Source organism: Malurus melanocephalus, unplaced genomic scaffold (assembly GCF_030028575.1).
Source record: "Malurus melanocephalus ecotype Western Australia unplaced genomic scaffold, MMel_1.1 scaffold_226, whole genome shotgun sequence".
NCBI lineage: Eukaryota > Metazoa > Chordata > Aves > Passeriformes > Maluridae > Malurus > Malurus melanocephalus.
This window is the reverse complement of record NW_026623458.1, coordinates 996,489-1,004,536: the sequence shown is the minus strand read 5'-3', so window position 1 is coordinate 1,004,536 and position 8,048 is coordinate 996,489. Positions and strand designations below refer to the sequence as shown.

At 49.4% G+C, this 8,048-nt stretch overlaps 1 long non-coding RNA gene across 1 annotated transcript; it reads right to left on the bottom strand.

Moving 5' to 3' along the window:
* Nucleotides 1-1,995: 1,995 nt before the first annotated feature.
* On the bottom strand, nt 1,996-5,923 carry LOC130578422 (uncharacterized). Its single transcript, XR_008965887.1, has 3 exons — nt 5,150-5,923; nt 3,116-3,438; nt 1,996-2,855 (listed from the first exon to the last, which is right to left on the bottom strand). It is a non-coding gene; the product is annotated as an uncharacterized LOC130578422 (long non-coding RNA).
* Nucleotides 5,924-8,048: the final 2,125 nt, after the last annotated feature.

Sequence of the window (8,048 nt, the reverse complement as noted above, 5' to 3'; positions counted from 1 at the left end):
CGTTACGTAACGAGCGCGGCGGCGGCGCCCGGAGCGGCCTGGCCTGTGTGTGCTGTGCTGACCTGTGTCCAGCCCTGTGTGTGCTGTGCTGTCCCCTGTGTCCAGACAGCCCTGTGTCCAGCCCTGTGTGTCCTGACCTGTGTCCTGCTCTGTGTCCAGCCCTGTGTGTGCTGTGCTGTGCCCTGTGTCCAGACCTGTGTCCAGACCTGTGTGTGCTGTGCTGTGCCCTGTGTCCAGCCCTGTGTGTGCTGTCCTGACCTGTGTCCAGCCCTGTGTCCAGCCCTGTGTCCAGCCTGCCGTGTGTCCAGCCCTGTGTGTGCTGTCCTGCCCTGTGTCCAGCCCTGTGTCTTGCTAGCCCTGTGTCCAGACCTGTGTCCAGCCCTGTGTGTGCTGACCTGTGTCCAGCCCTGTGTCCAGTCCTGTGTCCAGACCTGTGTCCAGACCTGTGTGTGCTATCCTGACCTGTGTCCAGACAGCCCTGTGTCCTGCCCTGTGTGTGCTGACCTGTGTCCAGCCCTGTGTCCAGACCTGTGTCCAGACCTGTGTCCAGACCTGTGTCCAGACCTGTGTTCTGCCCTGTGTGTCCAGTCTGCCCTGTGTCCAGCCCTGTGTCCTGCCCTGTGTGTCCTGGCATGTGTGTGCTGTCCTGTGTCCAGCCTGCCCTGTGTCCAGCCCTGTGTCCAGTCTGCCCTGTGTCCAGCCCTGTGTCCAGTCTGCCCTGTGTCCAGCCCTGTGTCCAGTCTGCCCTGTGTCCAGCCCTGTGCCCTGCCCTGTGTCCAGCCCTGTGTCCTGCTCTGTGTCCACCCTGTGTCCTGTCCTGTGTCCCGTCCGGACACCCTCTGAGGGTCCGGCGCAGTTCGCTCGGAGCCGGGGTCGTGCCGGGCCCGTGCTGCCGCCTCTCACCCCCCCGGTCCCGGGCTGCGATCCCGGCAGCTGGCGGGGACAGCGGGGCCCTGCTGGTCTCGGCACAGGGGCCCGGGCAGTCTCCTCCTTCGGTTCCTGCTCAATTTCCTTACGCGGTTCAGCTCCTGCAGACCCAGCCACGGGGCACAGTCMGTCAGTGACATAACATTCGATTGCTGCAGTTCCTGACAAATGTTTTCCCGAAGCCATGGGGCACACAGCGAGCTCCATCCACGGAGGGCTGGTGGACGTGCAGTGGTGCATTCTCCCGGAAAGAACGCGGGGCAGAGTCACATCTGATTTTAGGGAGCCGATATTTCCATGCTGGGGTTGCGATGGTTTATTTCTCATCAAGCTCTCTCCTGACGCGTGCATCGCTGCTCTGGTCCCATCACCCTTCCTTTCAGAACACAAAACTAACATTGGCGCTTTCCTTATGTCTCATCAAGGACAAAAAATTAGAGTTTAAAACGGAGTCTTTTTTTTTCCTGCAGCCTTTCAAGAGCCTACGGAGATTATATTGTATGAGGGAATGGGGAGCCGTGTCCTCCACACTGAATGTATCACTTAAAAGTTAAAAGGGAAACAATAAATACGTTGAAGTGCATGTTACAGTGATCATAACTATAACAGACATTGCCTACAGCATTATAATTTTAYAACCCATGGCCTTAACCACCAGTAGCCACAAAAAAGCAAACGCTGTAGGTTTGTTTGGCAGAGGGAAGCTCAGAAGTAAATGTTTCCTTTCCAGACTGTTATTGTGAAGCTTGCTAATGTTAACATTTATATAAGACAGCAACACGAGATGATGATTTGGCAGCAAAATGGACAGCAAAGAAATGTAAAACAAATAAATCCAGCACGTAGGCTCCGACTGAATGGAGAATGAAATAGAGAAATAAAACAAGTGTAAAGGATATTTTGAAGAAACACCAGATTCTCAAACCAAACCGTGACCTATTTAGAAAGATTCTGACCTGCAGGACATTGTTTGTGGATGTTTCAGTACTCTTGTGTTTTCCAATACATCCCAGTGTTTCAGCAACTCAAAATGTGGCCACAGACACAGCAGTTTTCTAAAAAGCTGATGTTAAATTTATTAGGGGTAAGGAACACCAGTAAGGTCACAAGTGACAATTTCAGAGTTTCAGGAAATAATACATACCAAGAAGCTCTCACATTCAAAATATTGTTTCCCTTTATGAATCTGATTCAAAGGCACACCCAGGAAGTGCAAACTTGCAGAATCACTTACAGGTAATGTTATGACTACCATGAAAACTGGTCCAGTTGGAGTTGTTATTCTATGTTTGTGCAACAAAGTGTTGGTAAATGGAGTCCAAAAATGGACAATTCCTCTCTCCTTAGTTTGTTGTTTCTTAGGTTGTCACGTGGTCAGTSTTATCTGGAAGCTGCAGTCACCAGCTGGAGCAATGTCTTTATCCAAACTGGCCATAAAAATGGACACATGTTGTGTATCAGGAGTGTCTGCAAATGCCAGAACCCTTGAACACCTTGTTAAGGCACACAGGAATAGGGTGGGTGTTCCCGTGAGGGATGGGGTGAGGCTGCCTGACGTGGAGGAGGAGACCTGGCTGGGCTCAGGGTGAGTCCAGGGCTACAGGGTTGGGTGAGGAAGGTTTCACTTGGCACAGAAGGAAGGATCCCATCAGTGAGAGTGCAAGGAATGAGGAAGCAGGYTGGTCTCAGCACCCTGTGGGGACGTGCCCTTTACTGGCCTTGATATTGGGAAACAAACTTTTTTTTTTTAAAAAAAAAAAGTAGTGGTGATCTGAACCATGCAAGTAACGCTCGCTATTTAATAAGCATTGTGCCTACTTGCCACAAGCAATATCGTTTTGCCACTGTGATTTATTTCAGAACAAGGTGTGTTGGTGATTCAGTCTGCTGCGGGCACTCCTTAAGCAGGTGAGGAATACCAACTTCATCTGTTGCAAAAAAAAAGAGGCATAAATCAGCTTCACCTCCCTCATCTGACCTGCTGTCAGCTTTTCTCTTTCCAAGCTTTCTTTCAAACTATACTGGGCCATACTTGAATGTAACACAGCAAACATTCAGGAAAGCTGAGGACCACACATCGTAGCAATTACAAAACCCTTTTTAATAAGTATCCTTCCCAGAAACTTKGAGAGTTTTTCTTTGACAATCTTATTAAATGCAGTTCAGAAACAAAAGATGCAATACCTACCCTCAATGTAAATAAATAAGTGATGCAAGTTTGAATGCCAATCCCAAAAAAGCTTCAGAAGCAAGCTTGTTATTCACAGCAACACAATGACATCTGAAGGCATCTGAGGCTGTAGCACTCTCCATTCTTGTCTCCCAGCCARCAAGACACACCAACGTGAAATACAGAGCGCAGACCGCCTTCTAATGGACAGCACAGGGCTCGTGTGCCTGGCCTCTGGCTGAGCTCTGACTGCCAAAAGCAGGCAAGGCAGCAATGACACAGTGCTGGGGAGGGCTGAAGAACCAGCTTTAGAACAGCAGATCGCTCTGGAAATCCACAGGCTGGAGGAAAAAGATGGGGACAGTGATGAAAACCAGTGGAAGGGCACAAGAAGTAAGAAGATGGGAACAAAGAAGATTGTTTTAGGAAAAGGGGAGTATCAGTGCCACACACCGTGACCCCCTGCTCACTCCCTGATGTACAGACGCTCCCCCATGCTCTATCCCTATCCAGCCCGCCATCCCCCAGCAGCTGAGCAAATCTGTTAGTCCTTCAAGCCATGCCCAAACATCATCTTTCYACCCTGAACTCCACCAAAACATGCTCTGCCCCATCAAGCACAACCTCTGAAAAACACAATTCACAGCTTGTGCACCAAGMAAATCCCAGTAGCTGCCTCCATCTCCATGCCTGGATTCCAGCAAAAACATTAGAAACAGTGTCATGTGGGCTTGGCTCTGGCACTCAAAGGTACAGGACCATAAGTAAAAAACTTCAAATTTTCAGACACTAAGGTCAGGGTTAGAGATTGGAACACCAAGGACTAAACAGCACCACCTCTTTGCTTGCTCTTGAGGGCAAGCCTGAGTGCTGGTGCACAGCAAGGCAGAATGCTGCTGCTTGTGATTTGAGGAATGCTGGCTGATAGTTTATCYCTGAGGCTGGAATCATGCTGTGGGGTAAAAAGGGGTTAAACTTTAGAATTATTCCTGGATAATGTGAGGATTGCAGAGAAATTGTAAGGCCTGCTACCCATTTCTTRCCATTATGAGACAGGGCTGCAATGGCATTTGAGCCAACCATGTCAAGTGGCTTCCGATGAGGTCTATAAAGGATGATGGATGTGCTCAGCCTTAGGTTTGGAGTGAAATATTGCCGTGGGCGGACAGTGGAAGGTAGAGAAAATGCCAGGAATAGGAAGTAGATCTTAGGACTGAGGAACTAGAATGATAGGAAAATGATACAGTTCCCTATTACTGTAATACATGCTTGTGCATATATGGGTCAGGTGCATCCTGGCTTTGTGTATGTCCCAGAGCACATGTCACATGCTGTACATGGCATAAAGGGAGGATAAAGAAGGGAGAGCAGGGCACAGAAGTTGCCAGAAGGGATAAAGTGAAGTTTTCTGGGACCTCTGGCTGAACYACATCCATGTACCCACAAATTTGCCTACTTGTCTCTTGGGAGGGGAGGACTCATGGCCATCACTCACAGGATGGTGGCTGTCACCCAGCAGGACACAGATGGCTAAATAAACACCAGAGATGATACCCAGCAGACAAAGAGAGGCTAGGGAGAATCAGAAAGAAAAATCAGACATTTATGGCCATGAAAAAAATCAGATGAACTGCTGGGAAAACATGGGGGTAGAGGGATTTTCCCCATGTTTGGTCATTTTTTCAGTATATAAATGTATTTATATACATTTTGGCAAAACACTCATTTTTAAAATCACTTATTTACACAACAATAGGCTTAAGGCTGCCCAAAAGCAAAGCTCTGGGCTGAAAAAGTGTTCCAGTTCTCCCTGGGAAACTATCTGAAACATATACCCAGAATTGGCACTATGATCTTTGCATCTGCAGAGAAAATACTGAGTCATGTYGTCAGCCCACACACATCTAACAAAAATAAAAGCAGACCAACGATTCAGAATTCTCCCACTCATCATTTAAAGAAAACAGAAGTCATTCAGTCATGCCTCATGCTTCAGAGACCTTTAGAAAACACCCAGTGCAGGGAACATTCGCCCACGTTGTGCCCACGCACCGTTTCGAGCCGGCGATGTCATTCGCAGCTCGTTCACTCACAGGTCTGGGCACTGTTTGCTTCAGCATCCTCAGAGGAAGTCGCCGAGACTTAAAAGGTTTCTGCTGAAAACGTGACACGATAGCTGGAGCCTCAGCCCTTGTGTGAGCRGCGCTGAAGTGATGTAACGCAGCGTGCCTGGCTTGGATCCCTGGAGGAGGCAGGAAAGTGCCGTGCGCTTCATGGCAGCGCAGATTTGAGCTGTAGTTTGAGCAAGAGGCTACCGTGCTCTTCCTTCGGGGGTTAATCTTGTACTGAAGTGTTGGCTCTCCTGCGCTGAGCCCCCAGTCACTCCTTCCAAAGGGAGGTATTTGCACAAACATCAAGATTGGGGGGATTACCTAGGAAATCCTCCTCCTTTTAACCTTTCCCACATAGACCCCTAGCAAGGAAAAGCTGGTTTCTGCGTTTCACCAGCCTGCTGGCAGCATCCCTTCCTCCTTCARTTCTAAAAGCTGCTCGGAGCATTCACAGCTGAACCTGGATGAGCGGCRGCCAGCCCGACTCATGACGGAGGGGAAAACGTCACCGTCCAGAGCACGCACAGATGGGGTTACACAATCTCTGTGGTGTTGAAAGCAGCGCTGGAAACTTGTCAGGAGCCCAAAGGCCAGAGCTAATTTGTATTTCCTATTGCACAGCATGATTTTAATCAGAGCGAGAAGCGCCCGGTTGTGTTTTATACACAGAGTGTTAGAAGCAGAGACAAGTTAGCAGAGTAACCAGGGGCAGGACATGCTCTGCGGACAGCATAGAAGAACATTAGATAGGGAATAAACCAAATTTATCAGCATTTCCTTTAATTTTCAGGATGGCCATGTGCTTTGAAAAAAGAGGCAACTTCCATCAAAATTCTGTGATTGCCTAATTACCTTTGTAAGAAGAAAAAAAAAAAAAAACAAAAAACAAAAACCAAACACCTGCAAAAACCTTGAAGACAAGCTCTTTCCAAAAGTTCTACATGTGTCGCCAGGTAAAAGATGACATTCAGGAAACTCATCACACTTGCAGCCAGTATTTGACAGCAGCAAAGTCTAGGTGATCTCTAACATAGGCTGCTTTGTCTYCAGTTGCAGATAACTGTGTGTGAACTCCTCTTTGCAATTAAATTTCCACCTCGTTGAGAGCACAAAGGGCTGGCACAGCCCCCAAGCACTGCTGTTCCCAAAACAGGCTCACCTCCAGCGCCCTCTTTCCATGCTGTGGTGGCTGGAGGACAGGAGTCAGGAGCCATTTGGTCACTTTGCCCCAGCTGGGCTCGCAGCCACGCAGCATTGGGATGCACCTTTGTGTGCTGCCAGCGTGTGCCAGAGAGGGCATGGGGGCACCAGGTTAATGGGACAGTAAATACACCTTGATTGGTTTGCTTTGTACTCCCAGCAGATTTACTGGAAATTCGGAGGTGGGGTTTGCTGCTCAGAGAGTGCTATCACTGGATAAAATCCATCCTTTCAGCCTTCCTCTCTTTACCCGCTGGGAATAAATGCTCCTTTCCCCCTCACTTTATTCCTTGACAGCTGAGAAAAATAAAGAAAGGGGGAAAAAAAAAGAAATCAGACCTTGGACCTTTATTTTGCTCTGGAGAGCAAATGTCTAGTTCAGAATGGGATAAACTGCATGAAGGGATATAAAAACAAACGTGTCACACAAGCTTATCTGTAGCTTCCTATATTCAGTCGAATAAACCCTACCCCCGAAGCGTTTTCCCCACCAGCTAGGCCCTGAAATCAGCACACTCTCTGCCCTCATTCCTCCTCCACATGCTCCTTTACCCCCCTCGCCTTGACACATTTGTCCCCYCAACTCAAACAGCTCCCCAAGGAGCTCAGGCACCACCTATGTTCAGGGATGGGGAAACGGGAAGAGCAAGCCAGCTGAATATGCAAACAATCCTATTTGCACCGCAGCATGTACCATTCAGGTCTTTGTCAGCRTGATGGAGCGCACGCCGTCCAGTTTGTTTTTCTTCTCTGGAATTATCATCCACACCCTTCCCACACGAGCATTACCAAAGGCTGTACCTGAATCAAGCCTTGTCAAGACAGAGGCTGACTGCTGCCTGGTTAACACCTGTCCATCAGCTGCCTATTTGCTTTGTTTAAAAATTATAAATCATAAAATGTAATCATAAAATGTAACCATAAAATGTCAATCATAAAATGTAATGTGACATCTACGAGCATAAAATGTAACCATAAAATGTCAATCATAAAATGTAATGTGACAAGTGCAAGCAGCCATTAAAAAAAAAAAAAGAAGAAAAAGCAGCCAAGAGCATTTCCCTGGTGTCACTGAGGCACTGACTGGAAGTGTTTTTAGTTGGACAAGCCCTCCTTGGATGCAGCCCTGCTTGGACACTACGACAGGAGCGCGATGCAGGGTTTGGGAAGCCGCCCATCGCCTTCTCCCCAGCGCAGCCTCTGCCGCAGGGACACGCGTGGGCTGCGGGTACCAGACGGACAGACAGACGGACACACGGACACCCCGGGCGGGCAGGACAGCGGGGCGAAGGTGCGAAGCGCTTTTTGGGGCCGTGTCAGCCTCCGGAGCAGCACCGGCAGCGCTGCAGGCCCGGCGGACAATAGCTGTCTCCCTGCCGGCCGCATCCCACGGAGGAGCCTCATGAATCAAGTCCAAGAGCCAGCGACAGGCTGCGCRAATCCATTAATATGCGGCGGCCGCCAGCCCCTGCCTCCAGCGCCGCTCACCTGCCTGTCTCACCCCTGGCAGCGAACAAAGGAGCGGCGGAGGGCGGACGGCGAGCCAGGGCGGCACACAAAGCCCGAYCGCGGCCGCCGTGGGTGTGAGGAACCCTCCCGCTCGCCCTATTGTCTGCGCTCCTTTGTGCTCCCGCAGCCCC